Source organism: Thalassophryne amazonica, chromosome 21 (assembly GCF_902500255.1).
Source record: "Thalassophryne amazonica chromosome 21, fThaAma1.1, whole genome shotgun sequence".
Lineage (NCBI taxonomy): Eukaryota > Metazoa > Chordata > Actinopteri > Batrachoidiformes > Batrachoididae > Thalassophryne > Thalassophryne amazonica.
In genome coordinates, this window is record NC_047123.1 from 5,639,265 (window position 1) to 5,667,258 (window position 27,994).

Genomic DNA, 27,994 nt, shown 5'->3' on the forward strand with positions numbered 1-27,994 from the left:
TACTTTGTTTTACTATATTTCACTAACAAAGGAAATGCAGTTTGGGCTCACTGTGTCATTCTTCTTTTGAAAGAGTCAACCAGCTGATTCTGCACAAACAGGTTTTCGCTGCTTCCGCACACATACACTCACACAGGCGAGCACATTCCTCACACACAGCTACAGCAGAGTTCAAACTGTGACCTATTTGTAGTTAGAATTTTTGAAACTGGTCTAACCGGTTATCATTCTGCTAACACACAACCAGAGTGTTTGTCAGCTGCATCGGCACTTGATCAAATCCTCCCCACCTGTAGGCTCAGACAGCTGCTCTGAAAAGTTCTTATGTAACAGTTATTTCTACAATGTTGTTAGATATGTGCAAAATACCAACGTTATTGAAGATCGACTGGCATATATGGCCCGGAAACCCGCTGAGCTACAGTGAAGCTGCAGAAAGGTAAATTGGAAGGGTGGTGGCCTGCAGGCTGGAGAAGCTGGCTTGTCACCAGAAGGTGCTTGGTTCAATACTCTGTCAGACATAGTAGAGAAGCTTGAATCTTCGACTGGGCTGAGTTGCTTGATGCGGGGACATTTCGCTTCTAATCGCAGAAGCTTCCTCAGCTAAAATTCTTGCTCTGGTAGTCTGACTTCTGTCTTGACTCTTGTAGAAAAGATTAACAGAAGCCAGTAAAAGCTGGAGTTTTAAACCTAACCAGACCCGTCCTACCGAGAGGCAGACTGCTATTGGCTAGTGACTAACAATTGCTCTAATTAGCACCTATTGTGCTCTAGTTAGCACCCTCCCAATGACAGGACAGCTGTCCCTCCTAACGATGGGACTGACGCCTCTCCTGACGCCTCTCCTGATGCCTCTCCTGACGATGTGAATGACTCATTGCCATGGACAAAAGACTGAAACTGCTTTGACCTGAGTACCCCATTGTAAACAGGGGACAACAAATGTCTTAGACCCCCTCCCCGTTAAGGCTGGGTTTCAACTGTTTCACATACAAAGCTTCCTTCACTCCCCTCTCAAACCATTTCTTTTCTCTGGCTAAGATTTTAACTTCCTTGTCCTCAAACGTGTGGTTAGTGTCTTTAAGGTGGAGATGATCTGCAGACTGAGGTCCAGCGGTGCCCTCTCTGTGGTGCTGGTATAGCCTTTTCTGCAATGGCTGCTTAGTCTCATCTATGTAGTGTTCGTTACAGTTTCCCTGACATCTGATAGAATACCCTACATTGGTCTGTTTGTAACTAGGGATCCTGTCCTTAGAGGGAACTAATTTCTGTCTCAATGTGTTCACAGGTTTAAAGTAAACTGGGATTTTGTGCTGTCTGAAGATCCTCTGTAGTTTTTCCCCTACTCCTGCTAAATAAGGGAGAGACATTCCTCTCCGTAGGAGGGGTCTGGCTAGGTTTAAAACTCCAGCTTTTGCTGGCTTCTGTTAATCTTCTCTACAAGAGTCAAGACAGAAGTCAGACTACCAGAGCAAGAATTTTAGCTGAGGAAGCTTCTGCGATTGGAAGTGAAACATCCTCATGTCAAGCAACCCAGTCCAGTCAAAGATTCAAGCTTCTCTACTATGGAAACCACCTGGACAACTGAGAGCCTTCACAGAAACTCCATCAGACATAAAAATTAGTTTCCTTTATGATCCATCAGTCCATCCACATAAGGTAGTCCAGATGTCACTGTCCAAGCCGCATCCTCAGTTCCTCCTGGGTGATCCTAAGGTGTTTGTAAACCAGATGGCACATATAATTTTATCTGGAGCTATTTAAGGGTTTTATTGAAGTTGGGTATTTTAAATGTTAACTGATGTTTTAGAGGGACATGTGCAATGTGGGACGAAGACAATGTAGGATCAGTGCAATATGAGACATATGTCTGACTGGGACGGTGTAATTTAGAGGTTTCTGAGCTCACCTCATCTCCCCCAAATCTTCTGATGTTCTTAACATTTACTGAAGTATGTGTATGTGTGGGTGAGGGTGTGTGTGGGTAAGTTATGTGTGAGTGCGGGCATTGTTTTTGAGGATGCACAAGAAAGTTTTGTTGTACTGGTTTACTGTGCAGTGACAATAAAGGTGGTTCTGGTGATTCTGATTCATATTTCATAAAAATATATATATAATGTAATTGTCACTTGTATAGTTGTCTTACTACTTTTGATCATTTTTGATTAAATACTGCAGACTCCATAATAATGTTTAAAAAACAGTATGTACAGTAGTGTTCATAATAATAGTAGTGCTATGTGACTAAAAAGATTAATCCAGGTTTTGAGTATATTTCTTATTGTTACATGGGAAACAAGGTACCAGTAGATTCAGTAGATTCTCACAAATCCAACAAGACCAAGCATTCATGATATGCACACTTAGTAAAAAAAAAAGTAGAAAAGAGGGTGTTCACAATAATAGTAGCATCTGCTGTTGATGCTCAAACTCAAAACTATTATGTTCAAACTGCTTTTTTAGTAATCCTGTTAATCACTAAACTAGTATTTAGTTGTATAACCACAGTTTTTCATGATTTCTTAACATCTGCGAGGCATTAATTTTGTTGGTTTGGAGATTTTGCTGGTTTACTAGTGTGCTTGGGGTCATTGTCTTGTTGAAACACCCATTTCAAGGGCATGTCCTCTTCAGCATAAGGCAACATGACCTCTTCAAGTATTTTGACATATCCAAACTGATCCATGATACCTGGTATGTGATATATAGGCCCAACACCATAGTAGGAGAAACATGCCCATATCATGATGCTTGCACCACCATGCTTCACTGTCTTCACTGTGAACTGTGGTTTGAATTCAGAGTTTGGGGGTCGTCTCACAAACTGTCTGCGGCCCTTGGACCCAAAAAGAACAATTTTACTCTCATCAGTCCACAAAATATTCCTCCATTTCTCTTTAGGCCAGTTGATGTGTTCTTTGGCAAATTATAATCTCTTCTGCACATGTCTTTTATTTAACAGAGGGACTTTCTGGGGGATTCTTGCAAATAAAGTCGCTTCACACAGGCGTCTTCTAACTGTCACAGCACTTACAGGTAACTCCAGACTGTCTTTGATCATCCTGGAACTGATCAATGGGTGAGCGTTTGCCATTCTGGTTATTCTTCTATCCATTTTGATGGTTGTTTTCTGTTTTCTTCCACACGTCTCTGGTTTTTTTGTCCATTTTAAAGCATTGGAGCTCATTGTAGATGAACAGCATATAATTTATTTGCACCTGCGTATAAGTTTTCCACTCTCCAGTCAACTTTTTAATCAAACTACGCTGTTCTTCTGAACAATGTCTTGAAAGTCCCATTTTCCTCAGGCTTTCAAAGAGAAAAGCATGTTCAACAGGTGCTGGCTTCATCCTTAAATAGGGGACACCTGATTCACACCTGTTTGTTCCACAAAACTGACGAACTCACTGACTGAATGCCACACTACTATTGTTGTGAACACCCCCTTTTCTACTTTTTTTACTAAAAGCCCAATTTCATAGCCTTAAGAGCAGGGGCGTAGCACCAAATTCTGGGCCCTAGGTACTATCCATATTGCAGCATTTTTCTAGAAAATGCTGCAATTTGGTGCATCCCAGTGCATTTTAACAGAGATATACCCCAATGTTAACTTGACTACAAATTAGGGTTTGGGATATAAGATCTGCAGTCATTGCAAAATATCTCATTTAACACAATTTTCCAAAATAAGTAATTAAATAAAAGTAAGTGTAATTCATCACTTAACAGTGTGTAATTCTCTTTGTGAAGAAAAAAATACATAATACAATATTCTACAATCAAAACATTAAAGAACAGATTACCCATCTTATAGTCAACGTCATTCACTAAACTCAGTCCATATTAATAACAAACAGACTTTCAGAATATTACTTCATTAACCTACAACTTGTAGGTTAAGAGAGTACTGGACTGTCTTATGAAGTAATATAAAATAATGGCATAATAAAAATGACATATTTTATAACCCTGTATTTGATAAAAAAAAAGAAGGTAATTCCTGTTATTTCTTAACAATATTAGACTGAATAAATCAGTGCAGTATATTTGTGATTGTTAAAAAATAAGGAAAAAGGTTAATTCATATTATATACTCTCTACATTCATATCATTTCTGGTATGAATGTACTTTCTACATTCATTCCTTTTCTGTATACTTTGTAATTCTCTGTAATATTATATAGTTTGTATAGTCATCTTCTATCTGTCCCTCAGTTCCTGGGACTACAAAGACACACCATTTATTAGGTAATCCTAAAAAGCAAATAGATAAAACAGGAAAAAAATGTCATAAAGGTTACTAAAATTTAATTACATTTTAGTTAAATAATTTGCTTGTAAAGTGGCTCCATAAGCTCACCTTCACTGACATCCTCGTTGCTTGTGTTCTTTTACGGTTTTGTCTTTTTATTGTGTTTTTAATTTTGAATTAGATTTTCTCTGTTTTTATTATGCTGTGTGAAGCACCTTGAGGTGATCTCATTGTGAATTGGCGCTATATAAATTAATAAATTTGATTTGATTTGACAAAATGAGGTACCAGAACCTGGACCAGCACCTCCTGCTTTGTCTGAAACTAAAGGCCACGAGGTTCATAATGTTAATATTACATTCTGATAATACATTTTTTTATTGTAAAAAGTTTAACCAATTTGTGTGTGTGCATGTGTTTTTGTAAGCAGGTGTGTGTGCAGCTGGACTGTGGTCATATTATATCCCACAGAATACAGGCAGGCTAATGCATGTTTTTTCTGTCATTGTAATAAAACTGACTTTTCCAAATCTGCACATATATAATGAAAGGGACAGCGCTAAATGCACGCAGTTAATTTTAGCATTTGGGTAATTAATTTGCCATAAATGCGTGAACAACCAGTGGAAAGTCAGGGGAGACTGGGTCAAGACATTTGATTTTCTTGCAGCAGAAGTAAGCTGTCCTGCTCCTGTCCTGTGTGTTGTCGCGTGCTGCTCCGCTTCATTCTAATTACTTGTATATTCTTCTACAACATGAATTGTATGGACATTAATAAAATGCAACACAAAAATGTATTTAGTGCCAGTTTTTTGTGGGCCCCCTCCCATGCTCTGGGCCCTGGGTACATAGTACCCTTTACCCCCCGACGCCCCTGCTTAAGAGTGTGCATATCATGAATGCTTTTTTGTTGGATTTGTGAGAATCTACTGAATCTACTGGTACCTTGTTTCCCATGTAACAATAAGAAATATACTCAAAACCTGGATTAATCTTTTTAGTCACATAGCACTACTATTATTCTGAACACTACTGTATCTGGTCGAACTCTCAAAATTTTGAAGTTTCTGTTACATTTTCATTCAGGATCTTTACATTAGAGCAACTGCAGCGAGTTGGGACAAGCACTGACTTTATGTTGAAAAAGAATGTGTTGTTTAAAAAAGACATAATTCTCTTTTCATGTTTTTTCAACACGAAATGTGGTTTACTAGACAATCAATAGTATTTTTTCAAAACAGTTGAAAAATGACTCTGTCTAGTTACAGATAGCTGTAAGAGCAGCCTAAAAAACTGCATTCAAATTAAGAAGTTCTGGTGGGGTCTACATGTGCCCCAGGTGTGCAGATTTGTAAGTTTCAGGACGTGTGCTGCTGAGGGTTAATCTCAGCCACAGGCATTTTCTGGTGTATTTCAGATTTTATCCAAGTAACCTTCCATGAGGTTTTGATTGGATCTCTGTTTTTTGTACTTGATTTAATGTTGTATGGGGGTTTGGGCACGTGTTTTAAGGGGCTGCTTTAGGTTGGGTGTGGTAAAGACCTGACCTCAGATTGCACTGGAGCATCAGCACCATGGATAGCTCCTGTGAGAAACATCCGGTTCCATCACTTTCAGTCACACTCAGTAAAGTGTCTTTTTCACAAATTATGTGTCCTGGAAAATCCTGCATGGAATCGATGTTCTAACATTATTCAGCTATTCAGGGGAAGAGACGAAAAGCACCTGCTATATGAATTTAATACCAGAGTTATTCACTCATTCATTTTCAACCACTTATCTGCTTCCAGGTCACGGTGACAGCAGAGCAAGCAGCTCACCCCACACTTCCCAATCCTCGGCCAAATCCTGTAACTCTTCCTGGGGGATCTCAAGGTGTTCCCAAGCTAGCTGGGAAATATAATCACTCCAGCGTATCCTAGGTCTTCCCAGGGGCTCCTCCCAGTTGGACATGCCTGGCTCCTTTTGATGCAAAGAAGCAGCAGTTCTACTCCGAGTCCCTCCCAGTTAGTTGAGCTTCTCACCCTGTCCAGCAGTGTAAGCCCAGATACCCACTGGAGTAATCTCATTGCTGTTGCTTGTATCTGTGATCTTATTCTTTCAGTCATTACCCAAAGTTCATGACCATAGGTGAGGATAGGATTATATATGAAAAGGGTGCATATATAGACTAGTAAATTGAAAGCCTCGCCTTCTGGCTCAGCTCCTTCTTCACCACAATGGTCTGGTACAACATCCGTAAGATTTCCCAATCTGTCTATCAATCTCATGCTCCAACTTACTCCCACATGTGAACAAGACCCTGAGGTACTTAAACTCCTCCACTTGGGGCAGTAACTCTCCCCTTACCCAGAGGAGACAATCCACCATTTTCCAATGGAGAACCATGGTCTCAGATTTGGAGGTGTTGATTCTCATCCTAGTCACTTCAGACTCTGCCTTAAACCTGCTCATTGTGCATTGGAGATCACCACCTGATGAAGCCAACACAACCACATCATCCACAAAAAGCAGAGATACAGCTCTGGGGTCACCAAACCACAACACAATGCAGAGCAAGCCACTAAACTGGTGCCGTGACCTGGATGGCAGTGAGATTCAAGGGGCGGGTGTGTGTGTGACAGTGATGGAGGCCAGCAGGAGTGGCTGTACATATGATTCTCAATAAGACTCACTCCCCTGACAGCCAATGGATACTTAGGCCAGGGTTTTGGCCGACTGGTCAGAGCGTCTGCCTCCCATGCCAGAGATCGTGAGTTTGTGTACTGAGGGGAGCAAGTGGGAGGAGTCAATCACAACACCATGCAGAGCAAGCTGCTACACATGCACGGAATTACACGTAGAGACTCTATCTTTAATTTTAGGCCTAAAATTCTTAGTTTCAGTCACATATCACAGACGTCCATAGACATACCCAGTGACTATTTCAACCATTACAATACATTTGCTGTCCATCTTTTCAGAGAGGGGGCGTGGCGAGTGGCACTCCAGTGCCCGTTTCCAGTCAGAAACGGGTCCAATTTGCATGCACTGGTGTCCACACTACGGAACCACCCCAAGTCCTGATTGACAACCAGAAGACCACCGGTCCATCCACCCCCCTCCCCCCCCCTTACCAAAAATGAGGTTGTTTAGGATTTTTTCAGAGATGAAATGTTACTACACCTGTGTGCAATAGTCACACGTGTGGTTATTGTTTTCAGCCCCATTCATCCTACCACATACAAACAAAATAACTGCAAGTGTTCGGCTCTGATTTGGACCAAACTTGGAATGTTTCAGGATCAGTCAAGGACAAAGTAGCCTGAGTAAGAGTTGATTTTACACTGTGAGAGAGTTGATTTTACACTGTGATAGAGTATATTTAACTCTGTTTGGACTGGGACCAAATGTAAATTTTACTCAGCAAAATTTGCTGTCTGTTTACTGTTAACACTCATAAGAAGTCACACATCAGCTCTTGTAGTCACATGACTGTTTGATCTTGGGTGACCTTGAGAGGTGAAACAAAGTCATAACTGTTTAACTCAAAGAGTTTGGATCCAGTACGGATTAAATATGGCGGAAGAGTTGTGTGTCAAAGTGGTTCAGTTTTGGACAGGTTTGATCAACTCTCACAGTCACACAGAAATATCTACTACTATAAGCAATGGGCTGGTTGTCATCATGTACCAAGGTTCTTGAACTGGAGCAATATTTCCACCTAGTGGACATTTACCATTAATGCAGGTACAGTAGAATTTCACCAAGAATTTGAGTTTATTATATTGTAATTGAATCACAAATGATTAATGTGAATGTGTTTGTGTCAAGCATGCACTCCGAGTGCTCCTTCTTTTTATTATAGTTTTTTGTGGGATATATTTGCAAACAAGGTTTAATATCAGTCTTTGAGAGACCTGGAGATCTTGAGTCTCGGACAGTGTGACACATTTAAGGCTGAAGCAGCTGGAGGTGAAAAGCAGATGTTTGTGTTGCTGCTGTTTGTCTTCGCTGCTTTCTGGGTATTTTAAAACCCACAGACTCCAACTTCATGCAGACATCAGTCTACCCATGTGTGGGTGTTACACACACACACACACACACACACACACACACACACACACACACACACACACACACACACACACACACACACACACACACACACAAAAAAAAACCCTGTACTGTCTCCTGCCTCGTTTTGAAATCTAATCAAGCTTCTGTCTGCAGAAGAAGCAAAATACAGAGAAAGTGTTAAGAGCTGCATTTCTGGAATCCTTTAGATTTCTAGCAGAGTGTCCCTTTAAGATGCAGAATGTCTGATATCACTGGCTGTGACCTCATCAGCGGGTCGGTACAGTCAGGGTGGCTGGTGAATGCTGGCTGTGTATCTGTGTGACTGTTTTCATGGGATTTGTCTGGTAGAGATGGTATTGTGTGTTTCTATTCACAGTCCACTGCTGACAAAGGAGGAATTAATGGAGCAGTGCTGAGTGACAGGTGTGTGCACACACACACACACGCACACACACATGCATGCACTGACATCATGCTGCACACAATCCACAGAGAAAAGTGCCAAGCAGCACCCTGTAAAACACACTGACATGTGATTCTGCAAAGGAAGATTATGAAGAAATGGGACCATTTTTCTATTGTTTTAGTGTTTCTATTGTTTTCTGTATACAAAAACAAAAATATGTCAATTGTCTGTTGTTGCCATGTGACTGTAACATTCACAAAAATAGGTCAAACCACAATGTTTCATATTAAGACAACTTAAGTAAATGCAGAAAAAACACAAATACAAAAAACAAACATCTGCATCAATTCAACATGTAGTTGCATTAAAAAATGTCTTGCAAACTGAGAAAGTGCTTCCAAACACAGAGAACACAAACAAATACAACCTGCAGCAATTCAATTTGATCACGTGTCTGCTGCAAATTCACACAACACACACAAAAAGAGAAGTGCTGCAAATAACCACAACACAATGCAAGTACGAACAACACAAAAAGAGGTTTGAACTGACGGACTGTTCAGTGCAGCGTGAAGCTCTGCTCTTTATCTGTACCTGCACTCGAAGAAATAATTCAATATTCAATATACTTGCAGTTGTTAATTTTAGGAATTTAAATAATAATGTTTCATTTGATTTAATTAATTTCAACTACAATATTGTTTTGCACTTAACTGACAGTGTTATGTGGAAAAAGTTACCTTAACTTTAATAAAATTCAACGTTTTATTTCTTAGAGTGTGGTCAGCAGAGCTGACTACATTTATTTATTCACTTTATTGATTATTTTAATCTTAAGATAGCAATATTTTCACATTTTAAAAAAATTATTTGCAGAGCATCAAACAGATGCCCTGCATCAAATATATTGCATGTTATTTGATGCAGAGCAGCAGGTTGGCTTAGTGGTTAGCACTGTTGTCGCACAGCAAGAAGGTCATGGGATCGATTCCCACCTGGGTCTTTTCTGTGTGGAGTTTGCGTGTTCTCCCTGTGCTTGTGTGGGTTCCCTCTGGGTGCTCCGGCATCCTCCCACATCCAAAGACACGCAGGTTAGGTGGATTGGAAACTTTAAATTGTCAGTAGGTGTGCATACGCGTGTGAAGTGTTTGTTTGTCTGTATGTGGCCCTGTGACAGACTGGCATCCTGTCCAGGCTGTACCCCACCTCATGTCCTATGACTGCTGGGATAGGCTCCAGCCCCCCTGTGACCCTTAATTGGAGTAAGCAGTTGAAGATAAGTGAGTGAGTGAGCATCAAACAGCAGAAGTCAGTTAAAGTGATTTGGGCTGAAGCCTGTTTATTGTGTTGTAATTTTTCAACACATGGATTTCTGGATTACTTCACACTTATGTCAGGCAGTGTGTTATTTTTCATCTCAATACTTAGTACACACTTGGCACTGCACAGCTCCTTATCATGCATTAATAATGAAACGTGGGAAATATTTGTGTGTATGCACTCGGAGGCATTTTGAGTACTGAATAAAGCACGGCCTGGTTATACACATTCCTCTGCCACTCGAGCTCTGTGTCGACTGCAGATCGGAGAACTACTGTAATGTGCACGCTGTGTTCTGCAGTTCTTCTGTGATGCATTACGGTGACGCGGCACTAATGCATTGAATAATTGTATAGTACATGACCAACATTATTTTGCACTCAGATTATGTCCTATGTAAATGGACATACATGATGCACTTCAGAAGGTGCGCCATAATGTAGCTCGCCAAGATAGAACCCACAGTAACTGAGAACCTTTACTTTTTTCAGTATATATACCTTCTTGATGATTTCATCCCAGATGTGATGCACAGTGACGTGCGTCAACAGTTTGCCAGCTGTTTTTATGCGACAGTGTTCCGAAATAATTCTCCACAGTTCTCACCACAGACACTGATGCTTTTTCCAAAAGCTTCTCGGGAGCTGCTGTGCTTAACATAAGCTTCCCAAACATCTGTGAAACTCAGCTCTCTGGTTTTTCCTCCTCCGCTCCTACTTTACGGTTCTGTCCACAGTTTCTAGCATGTTTCACTCCCACGTCCGCATTGTAACTTCATGAGTCTCGTTAGACTGCAGATGGTCGGAGCAGTGCAGTGGGACAAAACGAAACAAAGATGCTCCATTTTCACTCGGTTGCTGTTTAATTGGCTGTTGTTAAAGGTCATAAGATGGAAAACACATTGTTTCAGTCAAAATTACCGCCCCGGTGCCTCTGGTGGTGAACAGTCTTCCTGACCTGTCACTGACAGTATGGCGAGTAATTTGCATATGTGCAATTAGATTGAATGTACTGTGTGTGTGATTGGTTATCTTAATATATAGATGAAAAATAACTCAAATGCAGGCACTAGACACAAAGATTCTGTGCCATTGTTTAGTTCAAGAACAAAAGTTTGGGATTTCTGGAAAAAAAAAAGATTGGAACAGAACAACCAGTTGGTTGTTCTGAATTAGATGACTGATGTTTCTGTCCGGTTCTTGTGCTGTTGACTGTGTGTGACTCCCTACGGTGCTACACAGATGTCAATAATGGCGCTGTTAGCTGAGAGCGAAATAAAGTCGCGTACCAATGACGATGCCGAAATGGGTGAATTTAAGCTACCATACAAAAGTATTGATGTGGATTCTGATATAGAATTACCATTTCACATTTGATGTATTTGATGGATTTTCACATTACTCCGCGTCCTGACCGGTGTTGGAGTGACGCTGCCTCGACGGTAAGCCTCGCCGACCAAATTACCTACAGAAAAATAAACCGTGCAAATGATGGAATTGGATTAGAATGGGAATAACCCTGTTCTATCTGATGATTTGCGGACGTTCATGCTGGATTATGGTCGCAAATATCCATTTTACCGGTTCTGCTAACGTATCGCCGGTAAAACTCAGTTTCCGACCGTATAACCAGCATGAACATTCGCAAATCATTAGACACAACAGGGTTATTTCCTAACTGTACACAGTTTTTACATCATTCCCTGCCATTAAATTTAAGAATCTTTTGTTTCTCTCTGATCCGTACACTTAGCTAAGCTAACAATGTGCTAGCGGTTCTGCTAATGGCTGCACAGACAAACAAAAGTTGTGCATTTTTTTCTGTCTGCAACCAGAAATTGAAGAATAATTATATGAAATTATTTTTCTGGTAACCCACAGTGGTTTGAAGCAGTATTTAGCTCCTCCAAGGAGCTAATATGACTGCAGTAGGATATCTCAAAAAGGCATGTAGTGGAATTTGGTGAAGTTAGCCCCTGAGTAGGTTGGCAGAAAGATGTGAAATCAGGATAATTTGTATTCATATTTCCATAATGTCACCCACTGACTTCCATTTAATGTATACTTTGGAGAAACAGTGACACCACCATCAGTTCAGCTCGTCTAATAACAATAAAAGACTGTTGGGTCTTTGAGGATCACACTGTCTAAACTTTTACTTATCTTTTGATCTATTCTCATTTTGTCTATTTTTATGGACATGGATGAAGCCGAGGCAGATGAACTGAAAGTAAATCTAATGGGATATCTTTTGAATCGTTTGGAAAACTGTGTGGGGGTTAGGGGGACCGCCCTGGAGTGGTTCAGGTCTTATCTCAGTGGGAGGAGCTGTTCTGTCAAATTGGGGGATTTCACCTCTTTGTCTGCATCTCTAAATTGTGGAGTACCGCAGGGGTCAATCCTAGCGCCTGTTCTTTTTGCCCTCTACCTCCTCCCACTGAGTCAAATCTTTAAAAATCATGGCTTACAGTATCATTTTTACGCAGATGACTGCCAGATTTACCTGCCACTCAAAAAACTTGCTTCTACCCCTTTGGCGCCTCTTTTGAATTGTTTGAGTGACATCAAGGCTTGGTTGGCCCACAACTTTTTAAGTCTAAATGAGGACAAAACAGAGGTCATTTTATTTGGAAATATTGACCCCCTCTTGGACTTGGGCCCTCTTAAACAGTATGTGAAACATTCTGTCACCAACCTCGGCGTCATTATTGACAAAGATTTTAAATTTGACAAGCAGGTTAACGCTGTTGTCAAATCTGGATTTTATCATTTGCATCTTTTATCTAAAGCTAAACCTTTTTTATCTTTTAATGTTTTCAAACAAGTCATGCACGCTTTTGTCTCCTCTCGTTTAGATTACTGCAATGCACTTTTTATCGGCATCAGCCAAAATGCACTTTCTCGCTTACAGTTGGTCCAAAATTCTGCTGCGCATCTCTTAACTGGTAGCAGAAAGCGAGAGCACCTCACTCCGGTTTTGGCGTCTCTACACTGGCTTCCAGTTTGTTTTAGAGTTGATTTTAAGATTTTATTGTTTGTTTTTAAAGCTTTGAATGGACTGGCTCCGACGTACATTTCGGACCTCATCCGAATTTATCAGCCTCCCCGTGCTTTGCGGTCCGAGGGCCAGCTCCAGCTTGTGGTGCCTGTGACAAGAAGTAAAACTAGGGGAGACAGGGCTTTTTCTGTTGTGGGTCCTCAGCTGTGGAATGATTTGCCCCTTAACATTCAAACAGCCCCCACTGTAGAGTGTTTTAAGTCTCGCCTAAAGACCCATTTTTATGCTTTGGCTTTTAACACCGCGTGAGTGTGTGGTCCTCTGTGTGTGTGTTTTTTTTTTTTTTTGTACAGCACTTTGGAAACTATGTTTGTGAAATGTGCTATATAAATAAAGGGTATGGTATGGTATAGTATGGATATCAGAAAGAAGAAATTACCATATTTTCCAGATTATAAATCACACCTGTCAAAAAACAGGCCCTTGAAGAGGTCAAAACCATATAGAAGTCACACTGGAGTATAAGTCGCACCTTTTTTCTGTATTATCAGCTCTTTAAGTTGGGATTTTTGTGCATTCCTGAAGTGTGATTTTTATTATTGGAATTTATTCTTGTACGACTAGTTTATATTGTTTAGTGCTTTGATTCCGGGGAAAGTCCTACATAAATAGTTATTATTATTGTTATTATTATTATTATTATTATTATGAAAGAATGTGTGATTTTTTTGCTATATAAGTCACACCTCCCAGGACCTCCCAAACTCGTAAAAACCCGTAACCTATACTCCGGAAAATATGATACATGGGCAGATATCCAGTCATAGTTTACAATAACAGAATGACACCTGGGGTGGCCAGTCAAATTTCAGGCGTGGCCTGAGCCACACAAGGCCACCCCCTGGTCCCGCCCATCCTGATACTGTCTGTGCCATCACACACGAAATCAAAACACAACGTGCTGCTCTGTAGAGTCTGTTTGCTTCTTATTGGTCACTTAAACAAATAACTTAATAAATGACTTAAATTAATCACAGTCGATTACAGAGAGACCACTGGGGTAATCAATCAAATACGTGATCATGTTGACATGTTTACATTAACTGGAATACTAGTTGTAAACGGTTTGCATTCTCACACTGGATGTGTCGGTGGGACTCAACACATGTCTGTGTGTCCAACAGGACCACGTTGCACCATCAGCAGATGTTTCCTGTTGCACCTTGTGGAAGAACTCTGTGATTCTTGTGGAATTTGAGTAGCAGATGTGTGAGAACAGGAAATTAGGAAGGTGTGCTGCTCGATAACACTCGTTTTCTCACCGTGTTCGTTGGCTTTTGTTGCACAGAGACGTATCAGAAGATCTCATGTTTTGACACGCAGCAGAACTTTGAGTGTAACTGTGATTTTTGTTGCTGTTGGATCATTTTACACAGGAGGAGGATGTCATCATAGAATGATTTCAGTTGGTTTGTTCCACTGCTCCTTCTAGAACCTTTGGCTGATTTCCTCCAAACTTGTTATATGGATGAAGGTTGACTCTGAAATTACACTTAAAAGCTTTGTTTTGGCAAAGGTCACTGGGGTCACCAGTGAAATTATTTTTTACTCCAATTTACATCAGATCAGACACACATAGAATAACCTAATAAAAAACATCAACTGGTTACTGAAGCGGTAAATGAGCTATGTTGATCCAAATTAACTCAAGTAATCTTTAAGCTAACTTGTTAACTGCATTTGGACAAACCTAATATGTTTGAGTGTATGACCACCTTTCATCAGGTGTTGCTTTTTTGTTTTTGTTATTCTGTGATACCTGATGGTCCTGATGGTCTCATGTCACCTTTTCTTGACAGGACTGACACATTCAACTACACATGATTTCTTCACACCTAAAATTCAGGCCACTGTTTATTACATTTCACATAAACTTCACAATGGATGCAACAATGTTTTCAAGAAGATATCAGTCAAATACAGGAATGTTTAGCTTGATCACCACAGGCATGACGGCATATAATGGATTCTGCAACAGCCATTTCAGAGCAGGCTGGTACGACTTGTCATGGATCCCATTTTGGTGTTTGCTTCTGGTCTCCGCATTATTCTGTTTCTGGTGTTATTCTGTCACTAGGATTTTATTATTATGGGAGGTGAAGGTCAAGTGGTTAAGCACTTGGCTTGAAACCAAATCAAATCAGTGTTTCTGTGTTGGCTCTCAGTTGTCCAGGTGGTTTCCATAGTATAGAAGCTTGAATCTTCGACTGGACTGGGTTGCTTGACGTGAGGACGTTTCGCTTCAAATCGCAGAAGCTTCCTCAGCTAAAATTCTTGCTCTGGTAGTCTGACTTCTGTCTTGACTCTTGTAGAGAAGAATAATCAAGAAGTCACAAAAGCTGGAGTTTTTTAACCTAACCAGACCCCTCCTACCGAGAGGCTGACTGCTACAGGCTAGTGACTAAACAATAGCTCTAATTAGCACCTATTGTGCTCTAGTTAGCACCCTCCTAATGACCGGGCAGCTGTCCCTCCTATTGATGGCTCCCTTGACGGCTCCCCGATCGCCACGTGATGTTGCAGAGGCGTGTCAGCCAAGACATTCCCACAACATCCAGATACTTAAGGTACTCAGGACGGATTTCATCCACCCCAGGAGCCTTGCCACCGAGGAGCTTTCTAACCACCTCGGTGACTTTGGCCTGGGAAATGGATGAGTCCGCCTCTGAGTCCCCAGTCTCTGCTTCCTCTCCGGAAGATGTGACGATGGGATTGAGGAGATCCTCGAAGTACCCCTTCCACCGCCCGACAACATCCCCAGTCAGGGTCAACAGCTCCGCACCCGCACCATAAACATTGCTTGTAGAGAGCTGCTTCCGCCTCCTGAGGCGTCAGACGGTTTGCCAGAATCTCTTCGAGGCCGAACGATAGTCCTCCTCCATGGCCTCCCCGAACTCCCCGAGTTTTTGCCTCTGCGACCGCATGGGCTGTGGCACGCTTGGCCTGCCGGTACCTGTCAGCTGCCTCTGGGGTCCCACCTACCAACAAAGATAAGTAGGACTCCTTCTTCAGCTTGACAGCATCCCTTACTTCCGGTGTCCACCACCGGGTTCGGGGATTGCCATTGCGACAGGCACCAGAGACCTTATGACCTCAGCTACGAGCGGCCGCATCGACAATGGAGGTGGAGAACATGGTCCACTCGGACCCCATGTCTCCAACCTCCCCCGGGATCTGGGAGAAGCTCTCCCGGAGGTGGGACTTGAAGACCTCGCTGACAGAGGGTTCCGCCAGTCATTCCCAGCAGACCCTCACGATACGTTTGGGCCTGCCAGGTCTGACCAGCTTCCTCCCCTCCCAGCGGATCCAACTCACCACCAGGTGGTGATCAGTCGACAGCTCTGCCCTCTCTTCACTCGAGTGTCCGAGACACTCTGCAGAGAGTGTGCCAAAAATGTAGTGTTGAATGTAACCTGTAGTGTCCCGGTCTGTTACATTTAAAACCCATGTTCCTAAACTGCTAATTTATTCAATAAATGAAACTCCAGTTGTGTTGTTTTAAAGCACCACTCTTGAGAGCCTCAAACCCATGGGGAGATCAAATTTAGTTGAGCAATAAAGTAACCGTCATCAATTATTCACTTTATGTTTGTTTTGCATCCCAATTTGACCAGTTACCGTGGAGTCCTAATGTAGTCACCAAAAATAGCACTCTGGGGCTTTCCCTCAAGCCCATCCAAACAAAAAGGATATCATGACTTGTCTCAGTCGTGTGTTTTATGTATTCCTCATGGTCTGTATATTCATATCATACAGTCAATATCACCTTGCTAGGAAATTTAAAAAATGACCCTCATATCACATTGGTGACCCTTTCCATGAAGTGACTCTTTTGGGAACTTTATTTTGTTACCTTGGTGGGGACCTTATTGTTGTATAACGTTCTGGGGAAGTTTTTGAGACTTTTGCATTGTGTGAATTCTTAAATTCTTATTAGAATCATTGTTTTGCTATTTTAAAGTTGCAAAAATTGCAATGTAAAAGTTATAGCATACATAGGAAGATGTCACTGAACAATAAGCTAAATTTATTATTTGACTGCTTTAGATGATAATATAATATGAACTTTATGATAGAATTCACACACACATATATATCAAAAATAACCAGCAAACTGCAGCAGATTGTAGCACAAGAATAGTTTAATTAAACTTGCTCAGTGAAATCTGTCACGCTGTGACTGATCTTCTGTCACAGAGGATGCAGGACACCTCGCATGTATCTCCCCACATCACCGGTCATTTGGCACAAAGCCGTTCCTGTGGTACTATTGATACAAATTCTTTATCTGTGCTGTTGTTGTTGGATCTTTGTGCTCCATTAGACAGAAATGATCACAGGCTTTTGCTGGAAATACTTCCAAAGTCTTTAGTTATTTCTGGTAAGGTGCTTTTGTGGCTGAGGTCCTAATTACTGAATTGCTTCGTCAGGACAGCCCACATTTAAGCATGGAGTTCTCAAGGGGTGGGCTCGGCCCACTATTATTATTTCCTTTGTTTAAAGCACCTTTAGGGAAGATTCTCCACAGTGGGATTATTTATATTTGCAAAATATTGCAAAGATTAACCATTGTTGTCTCCAGGTGATTCTGAGGTGCTGATGGGTGATTACTGACATCCATCTCCAGTTTTGACTAGAACCTAAAATGCTATTTGGTCCTGAACATGTTGAAGAAGAAATTTTTCTTGTTCATTAAAGGTCTGATGAACATCCCCAACAATCCAGACAGAAGCGTTTGTGTCCTTCTGAAGAGTTTGAGTTCTGCCTGATCTCTGGTGTCAGCAGGGCATTCTCGGTTGGGCTCACTGACTGAAACGCTGCTGGAGTGTCCTGTGCCTGCGTCCACAACGTTACTACTGATACCTGCGATGTTGTCTGTGGTGTGGGAACTGTCTGAAGATTTATCAGAGTGTGCTGTGACCAAACCACGTCCAGCATTGTTGGACAGATGACTTTGGCTGTGAAATGTGGTCCTGAAGACACTGAAAAGGGCATTTTTGATCTTCTTCAAAGGTTTCATTACCATCTGAAACACACTGGAACACAAATTTTGGATCCACTTTCCAGGTTTGAATTTGTTTCAATTTGAGTGTCTGTAGTGGGATCATTGACCGAAACTCTTCCAGAGTAAACTGGATTTTCAGTCCTTTCATTATCACTGGACCTACAGCTTTCACTGGAATCATCACTGTCTGACGAGTGATCGAGGCTCATGTCCATATCTTCACCAAAACCAGCAGGCAAACTGTCAGTTGTGTGATTACTCAAAAAAGCTCTATCTGGCTGTTTAAGTCCAGGTCCATGGACCTTTTCAAGACTCTCCGTGGAAAGCAGAGTCTCAGCAGAGAAATGATCAGAGATTACAGGGTCAACATCACCGTGATGATCACGTGGTGCGGGTCCGTTACCACTCATCACATCTCCATCAGGACCAATAGGAGAAATTAATTCACCAATGACTTCTTCTCCATCACCAGCGGGAAGCACATAAAGGAAGTAGAAGTCAAGGAAGGAGTCGTCATTTTCAACATGATCTGACTCTGGTGCTTCAGGTCTAATGACCTCACCACGTGAACTAACATCAGACAGGCTTGTATCATAACTTGGTTCACAGGGTCGACTATGAAGCGCAGGTTTAGAGTACACACCGCTGCTACTATCAGTGGATGTGGAGCTGTTTGAGAGTTTCCTTAGTGGCTTTCTCTTTCTACAACGATGATGCTTCACCAACCTTTTTTTGGAAAAATCATGGGCTTGACTGCTAGTAGAACCTTCAGAGTCCGCATCCGTGCTTCTTAATTGTACTTCAATGCACCTGGAGACTTGTGCAGCACGGCTCTGTCCTATCATGTGCTCCATATGATCATCTTCAAATGGGCCTCTTTCTGTATTTAAACTGCTGAAACTGTCATCATTAATGGAGTTATTGGGATCCATGTCTTCTTCCTGGTTGAAAGACAGTCTGAATGACACTTTTTCCACACTTATGTTCCTGGTCAGTCTGAATGACACTTTTTCCACACTTATGTTCCTGGTCGGTCTGAATGACACTTTTTACACACTTATGTTCCTGTTCATATCAAAAACTAACAGATGCTGTTATAGAAGTGTTAGCTTTTATCTTGAAGTAGCTTTTAGCATCTTTACAATGACTTAAATTAGATTAAAGTACAGAGCTTCTATTAAGTAAGAATTCTAATACTAATAGCTGCTCCTGGTGACTGAATTCTCAGAAAAAAGAGAATTAAGCTGTTTTCTCAGAGCTTCTATTAAGTAAGAATTCTAATACTAATAGTTGCTCCTGGTGACTGAATTCTCAGAAAAACGAGAATTAAGCTGTTTTCTCAGAATTTGACTTTTGACCTTCAGTAAAAACAAAAGGCATTCATTCACAAAGCATCTTGTCATGCCCTGCCCAGTTCCAGGCTTCAGTCCTTATTTTCCCTCTTTATTTGGTTCTGCTCCTTCTGTCCCAGCCTTGTTTTATTGCCATTTTCATCATGTGTTTATTCTATGTTCTATTTTTGCTTTGGCACTTTCTTTCTTTGTTACTTTTATGCTTCAGCCATGTTCCAGTTCTGTTCTAGTTTTGTCCTATCAGTCTGTGTTTTCATGGTTTATCATTTAGTTATTGTTTGCCTATTTTTTGCTGTTCTCATTTCTGTTATGTAGTACTGTTATGCCAGGTTTTGTTATCACTTAGTTTCTGTTTTTCTTATAGTTTTGTCTGTCTGTTCCGGCTTAGTTTTGTCATAGTGTTTAATTTCCTATTATTCTGTTTATCATCTTCTGGTTAGCTTTTCAGTCCTGGTCAAGTTCAGATTCGTGTTCATGTTTTCTTTGTATGATCTTTAGTTGTCTTGTTGGTAATGTCTTCACTGCTCACTTGCACCTGTCTGTCTCATCCCGTCCTCGTCTGCTCTGTGTCTGCACTCTTCTCAGTTCTCACGTGTTCACACCCAGCTTTGTTGTTATCACTGTCTTCTCCTGATCACGGCACTCTCTTTCTGTACCTGCACTTTCTCATCACTGTTGGCCACGTCCCATTTGTCTGTCATTTCCTTACCCATTTGCCACTGCCTTTCTGCATCTCTTTTGCCGCTTAGCTTACACGTGACCACGCCCCCTTCCAGGCCCGTCCTCCACCACGTGCACCTCATTATCCTATTACCACCTGTTCTTATTTAAACTGCTTCAATTCTCTTCCTCCCTGCTCGTTTTTTGATTCATTCACTTACCAGCACTCTGTCTCCTTCTGTTTATGCCAAGCCGTGTTTTTTTTTACTCTGCTCTGTGTACCGGATCCAGCCCTGATAACTCTATTATAAGTAAATATTTGAGCACTGACAAAGTTCTTACTATTTTATATGTCTACCAAATTAAACAGGAGTTAAAATCAAATAATATGAGGTCAAAGTGCAGATATTTGAAGTTGTACATGTACATTGAAATGAGTTGATCATTATGAGAATACTAACACTTATTATGTGCTGAAAACTTCATCTCCAAATTTCTAAACAATTAGAAATCAGAATAATTAACTGTCATGGTTTGGCCCTGTTCGAGGTTTTGATTTCTTGTTTCTTTTCCTCCCCTTTGGCTCCTGCTGTTATGTGTCGACGCGGGTTGAGAAGCGGATCTGCGTCTGACGGAACCTAGCGCTAAAACAACCAGAAAGCGGTTCCAAAAACAAAACAATTTTATTTTATCCCCTTCTGTGCAATACAAAGTGTACAAACGTAAACTGCGTCAGTCTGGCGGAGTGAAGGACGGCACGCTCTCCAGCGCCCAAAAGGATCAAAGCCCGGCGCTTCTGGACCCAAGTTCACCGCCAAACGCCCCCCAGGTGGACACGACAAACCGACTCTGCGAAGGATAGAAAAGGTGAGGTAAGTCAGCAGCTACAACTAATATCCTTCAAAGGCACACACTATCAGCAACACATTCAGGTCTGAATTTAAGCTTTATATAAATGAGCAGCTTCTCACAACAGGTGGAGGATCATCAGTCCGCACGCCACGGCCGTGAGAAGCGAGCTGCACAATTCTCATCAATGTTCACATATACTGCATAACAAAATACCAAGTTACTGTTAACAATTATTCAGACAATCAAATCACCTCTGATGTGTGCTGACAGCATGTGTCCCTCACCAGTCCCCCTTCACAGGCACGATGTGTCAAACCCAGGCGCGGTCCTCAGCGTCTCACAAACGAACATCACAAGGTCGAGTTCCCGGCAATTCTGCTTGAATCACACATGGCTTAAATGCAGAACGCCATCTCATTATCTGCTTCAGCTGAAAGGCTTTAAGGTTGCACGTGAGCACCATCCACAGGTGCTGCACATCACGTTGATGAGGGTGAAGGACTCTTCTGCCAGCACCTTCTCCACAGACAATAAGTCAGTTTGCATACCACCTGGAGAGCAAAGTAAAGAAAAGAACACCCAAATGTCCAGCCAAACCCCCCAACACACAACACCTGCTTTGTTTTATGAGTGGATTATTTTCATCATGTGTTTATTCTGTGTTCCTTTTGCTTTGTAACTTTGTTTCTTTGTCACTTTGTATTCTTTTGTCTTGATTCAGTTCCATTCTTTTGTCCTGTCGGTTTGTGTTTTCATTTTTATCATGAGTTTATCACATTTATTGTATATGCTTGGTCACAGGTTTTTATTTGTATTTATCTTCAGTGTTGCTTATCTGATTATGTTCCATTTGTTAGTCATTGCATTTTCTGTTTATCAGTTATCTTGTTTTGTTAATTGCATTATTCTCTATTCACCGGGTTTTGTTTATTTGCAGTTTAACCAATAGTTTGTTTTGTCTTAGCCAGTATCTGTTTCATCCTAGTTTGATTTAATATTAAGTTCCTTGTTTTTTTTCCCTTTTTAGACTAGTCACAGTATTTCTTAGTTCTGCCGCTTTTGTTTTGCTCACATTAATTATTAGAGCAGGTCATGTTTCTCACAGTTAGTTTTTCTGTCACTCACTTCTCTTGCGTTGCACTGCTTTGTTTTGCCCTCCCCCACTCTCTTCCCTTTCTTCCCTCTTCTTTGTTCACTTAACCACACCTCTTTCCAGAACCTTCCACATACCTGCTTCACATCTACCTGATTAGTTTGCTCCTCATTAAAACCCTCACAGTTCCACAGCTTCACACTTCAGTCAACCTGTGTGGAACTGACACAGACCACAAAGATGATCCATCTTCTTGCCTTCTACACCCAAGACCAACTATGAATGTCCTTGGGATGGAAAATACCTCTCAAGTGCTGCTCAGGTATTTAATATATCGATCGATCGATCGATGAAATAACTGTGATAACATAGAGGACAATTATCTTGGAATTTTTCTTTTTTGAATTTTTATCTGAAAATGGGGACACCAAACCCCCGTCAAATTTGTGACACACAGCACTTAAGTATTATTTTGGTAAAAACAAACAAATCACTTCAACTAATTTATCTGAATTTACTTGTGATTTGATGGGCACACGGTAAAATTAATTTGCCCCCATAGACCCATGTCTAAATCACTCGGTACGGCTGCAGAGAGCATGCCAAAAATGCCGTGTTCTAGGTGACAGGTTTGGCTGGACCCAAATGCAGGACTCAGACAGCGAGCTCTGCAAGCAGTTTACTGTAACAGTAAACAGGGTCTGGTACACAGTGAGGCAGTCAAATGAGTAACAATACCAAAACATCAGGCAAAGGTGTGGTTGAGGATTCAGGCAGGTCGTCGTATCACACGTGAGGCAAGCAGGTTGAGAATACACAGAGCTGGAGAGAAGGCACTAGGCGCATCAATCTGGCAAAGGAGTAAGGCAAAATGAGGAGCTTAAATACACCCAGGTGATAAGGTGCTGATTGGGAGCAGGTGTGCGTGGAACGCACCAGAAAGAGGGTGTGGCCAGAGAGAGGGAAACACCCACCGCCAAGAGACAGCAGAGACAGACAAGAGAGAAAAGGACAGACAGACCCAAAGGGAAAAAATACCAACAAGAGAACAAACAAAACAGAAGGTAACTGAAAAACAAAACAAAGAAATAAAAGCAAACCAAACTCAAATCCTGTGTGTACATACAGACTCAAATATATCCATACACCCCCACTAATATTTGGTTAAATGTCCCTTAGTGAGCTGCACCTCAACCAGATGCTTTTGGTAGCCATCAAGAAGTTTCTGGCATAATTCTGACTGGATATTTGACCACTCATCTTGGCAGAATTAGTAGAGTTGATTTAAATTGGTTGGTTTCCTGGCATGGACCCAGCTGTTAAGCATAGTCCACAAATTTTCAGTAGGGTTGTATCAGGCTCGATCGGCAGGATGGGCTGGATGCAAATGCAAAACGCTGGGCCACAGCTCAGTGGAGACAAAATGTTTACTGGGTGAACAGGCTGAGGTCGGTACACAGAAAGGCAGTCCAAACAGAGCAACAGGATCAAAAACATCAGGCGAAAAGGCATGGTTGGAGTACACAGACAGGTCGTCAAAAACCGATGAGGCAAACAAAGCAAGGCAAGAGAACAAGACTGGGCTGGAAAGAAGGCACAAGGCGCATCGATCTGGAGAAGGACCGAGACAAACTGTGAAGCTGTAAAGCACCCAGGTGATTAACTGCAAACTCAGAACAGGTGTGTGGAGAAACTCCCAGAACCAGGATGTGGCCAGACAGAGGGAGACACCCACCAAAGAGCCAGGAGAGAAAGGCAAGAAAACAACAGGTCAGAGAAAACCCAAGCAGAAAGATAGAGCAGAGACAGACGGAACACAAAAACAACCCATAAACCCAGGAACCTGACAGGTTGAGGTTGGGGCTTTGGAAAAACCATTCCAGACATTTAATGTTATCCTGCTTTATCCAGCCCACAATGAGTTTTGATATGAGTTTGGGGTTTATTGTTCTGTTGGAAAACCCAACTGTGGCCAAGTTTCAACAGTCTGGCTGTTGGTTTTGAGGTCACACTGAAGAATTTCGAGGTTGTCTTCCTTCTTCATTATTCCGTCCACTTTGTGCAATGCATCAGGACTGTTGTGTGTTGGGGGGGGTGTTTGGCTGGACAAGGTTGGGTTGTTTTGTGTTTATTTTCCTTTCCAGGTGATTTGGGGCTGTTCTCTGAGGAAAATGTGCTGCAGAAGAGTCTCTCTCCTCTGTTACGATGATTGGCTGCACCTGTTGCATTCTCGTGCGGCTCTCTATCAGGACAATCCACGACACCTGTGATGTTCACGTGCAGATCTGAGGACTTCCAGCTGGTACCAATGTAGTGATGAAGAACTACATTTAAACCAGCAGTGAGTTGGATAAGCTTGCCGGAGAATACGACCGTGTGGGGACGCTGAGGGCCGTTTCAGAGTCTGACATCGCGCCTGTGAAGGAGGACGAGGGTGAGAGACAAACGTTGTCAGCACACGGCAGAGGTGAATATTCTGAAAAGTTTATCCGTGAATGTAAATTGGTGTCTTATACGCAGCTATAAGTAATTATTGGTGGAAAGTGTTTGGCGTGCTCCTCACGGCAGTGGCATGCGGATTAATGATCCTCCACTAGCTGTGAGCAGCAGCCTCCTTGAATTAAGTTGGAATTCAGACCTAAACGTGTAGCTGATAAGTTTGCCTCCAAACAATATTTCGTAGTAATAGTGTTGAATAATCTCATCTCTGTTCCTCCTTCGCAGAGTACAGTTCTGGGAAAAAGTCACCTGGGGGTGTCGGCGGAACTGAGTCCTGAACGTTCGGACTCCGACTGTTGAGACGCTCAGAGAGCGCGCCGCCTTTTCACCTCACCAGAACTTTAATTAATTAGTATTTTATGTATAGCACAAAGGGGAGAAAAATAAATGTGTTTTCTTTTTGGAACTGCTTCTGATTATTTAATGGTGGGTTCAGTCAGATACTGGACCGCTCCTCACTCCGCGTCTTATCCATAACAAGGACCACTGGTACCAAAAAAGCCCCAGAGCATGATGCTACCACCACCATGGTTGATAGCTGGTACAGTGTTCTGCGGTTTGAAAGCCTCACCTTTACTCCTCCAAACACACCTCTTGTCATTGAGGCCAAATAGCTCAGTCTTTGTCTCATCTGACCATAAAACCTTTCTCCAGAAGGCATTTGGCTTGTCTGTGTTTTCAATTACAAATTTCCGTCTAGCTTGAAGATGTTGACTTTGGAGCAGGGGCTTCTTTCTTGACCTGAGCCTTGGTGATTCCTGGGTTGTTCCAGAACATCCTAACCAATTTTCTTACATCTGAGGGTGACAGTTTGGGCCTTTTTCCAGATCTTGGCAAAGTGGTGACACATCCAACCAACTTGTACTAACATGCAGTTGTTTGAACTGTTGACCTTGGAATCTGCAGTTGTCTTGAAATGGCTCCAAGAGTCATTCCCACCTTGTGTATATCTAAAATTCTCCTTGTTAGATCTTCACTGAGTTATTTAGACTTTCCCATGGTTCTGAGTATTGGTTAGTCCAGGGAGTGCTGACAAATATCCTGTTTACAAAGAGAAACTACCAGCTGCAGTGAATAATGATCACTAACAAGGAGTTAATAGGCCTTGACCTCGTCACGTTGAAAGACACTGTAGAACCTTCAGCACCATTTATTAAAAGACTAGCTGGGGTACCTGGCGCTGCCCGGGTTAACCTGTATTAGACATAAGCCAAATGCTAATCATTTTAATCAAAAGAATTGCCGAACATTTGTTTTTGTAATGCTGATGTCTTATAAATATAATATTTAATGGGCTAAAGTTTGTCCAGCAGAACTATAAGAGGTGGACTCCCCAAACTAAGTGGAAATACTTGGTTAAAAGACAAACACATTTGAAGTCCTTCATGCAGACTTTGTTTTGCAATCAAATTTATAACAAAATTACACACAAAAGGTAGGTAACAGTAAATGTAAATATCAGTTAATCAAAATTGAGGTAGTGGTGTATTTCACTGTTTTTACATTGCTATTTTACAAAAAAAATGAATGTATTCAGACAGGAAGGCAAACTGGGTTGTACAGGACAGTCAGGTGCTTAGCAGTTAAGAACATAAAGTAGCTGAAGGAAGGGATTAAATAAACAGAGATGGCCAACACATATACAGGACTGGAAATTTGAATCTGCCTGATCATACCCACAGCCTCAACCTAAGCATGTTGTTGTTTTGCTGAGTGTGCTGTGGCTGTGCTGTGCTGAGTGTGCTGTAGAAAGGGATTAAATAAACAGAGATGGCCAACACATACACAGGGCTGGAAAATGGAATCTGCCTGGTCATATCTACAGCTGGCTATTTTGGGGGTAATTTTCAGTTCAACTTTTTAAAAAATGGTACCAGTTTGTTCCCCATGTCATGAGAATTCAGAAGATATATAGTTTTTAGGGCTACATATTATAGTTTGGGAGTTTAAATAGATCAAATAGAAATAGTTCAAATAGACAAAGAGAATAGAATAAAGTATTAAATTATTGGTTGCCCAGTAACCATAAAAGATAAATAGATAAAGAGAATAGATTAAAGCATTAAATTATTGGTTGCCCACAACTTCTAAAAAAATGGTACCAGTTTGTTCCCCATGTAATGAGGATTCAGAATATATATAGTTTTTAGGGCTACATATTATAGTTTGGGAGTTTAATAGATCAAATAGAAATAGTTCAAATAGACAAAGAGAATAGAATAAAGTATTAAATTATTGGTTGCCCAGTAACCATAAAAGATAAATAGATAAAGAGAATTGATTAAAGCATTAAATTATTGGTTGCCCAGAACTTCTAAAAAAAATGCTACCAGTTTGTTCTCCATGTCATGAGGATTCAGAATATATATATAGTTTTAGGGCTACATATTATAGTTTGGGAGTTTATCCCGGACAGACAGAATTAGCCCTTTATGTATATAGATTTATGTGAATGTATGTATATGTTTTAGCCTGTATGTATAATTTTGACCCTGTGTGGATTAGAGAAGATCCAAAATAAATTCAAAATTGTGCACTCAGTGCTTGTTTTTTATGTTATGAATGATGTTTGCTGTGCAACCATTCCACCCTCACAAAAGAACAGTAAAAGACTGAAATTACCACGACATTCATGCCCATGATGACTATACGAGTATGTAAACATCTGACCATACTGTATGTCCGGAGAATAGTACAACCTTGCTTTTTCTGGAAAGCAAATGCCTGGATATGTCTGTTGGTTCTCTGTGTATGAGAACATTTATTTATTATCTTATTATTTATCTTATTATTTACTGGAGATGTGCACCTGTCTTGGTTTCTATGTAACAGTGAGTATGTATGTTCTGCTTGTTGCAAGATATCTTAAAAATTCCTAATTCAGTTTTGATGAAACATGGCAGTTCTACTGAACCTCTGGAAGAAATCATTTGATTTTGGTTAGGATCGGTCTAGAATCAAGGTTGGAAGTCAAGGCCAAACAGCCGACCCTATGCTCAGACATAAAAAAATAAAAATGAAAATATCACACCTCTCATGCTTGCCTTCATCATTTGTACATGTGTATATTAAACTAGTGGTGTTCTAAAGTGGCACAAGAGTTCAGTAAACACTGTTAGACTAGACACTCATCTGCTTTGTTCCAGTCCACCCAGTTGTGAATGAGTTCCAAACAGGGATGGAAAAGCAACCTGCGATGGACTGGCGTCCCATCCATCGGAAGTTGGAGACTCTCATCTGTTTCACGCGACAGTATCCGGTGATAACCTCTGGCATAATGGGCTACACGGTCCTGCGAAATTTGGATCATCATCATCATCATTGTCATCGTCTTCCTCATCTTCTTCGACTTAATTTATTTCCACCAGACAAAGACAATAAACTGTTTCCATGATGATGACAATAAACTGAGTTCCATACTTTATGAAAATGCTGACAC

General features: G+C 41.3%; 1 long non-coding RNA gene across 1 annotated transcript; it reads left to right on the forward strand.

Moving 5' to 3' along the window:
• Window positions 1–293: 293 nt before the first annotated feature.
• LOC117503016 lies at window positions 294–27,899 on the forward strand. Its single transcript, XR_004558454.1, has 3 exons — window positions 294–439; window positions 8,688–8,734; window positions 27,702–27,899. It is a non-coding gene; the product is annotated as an uncharacterized LOC117503016 (long non-coding RNA).
• The last annotated feature ends 95 nt before the right edge of the window (window positions 27,900–27,994 follow it).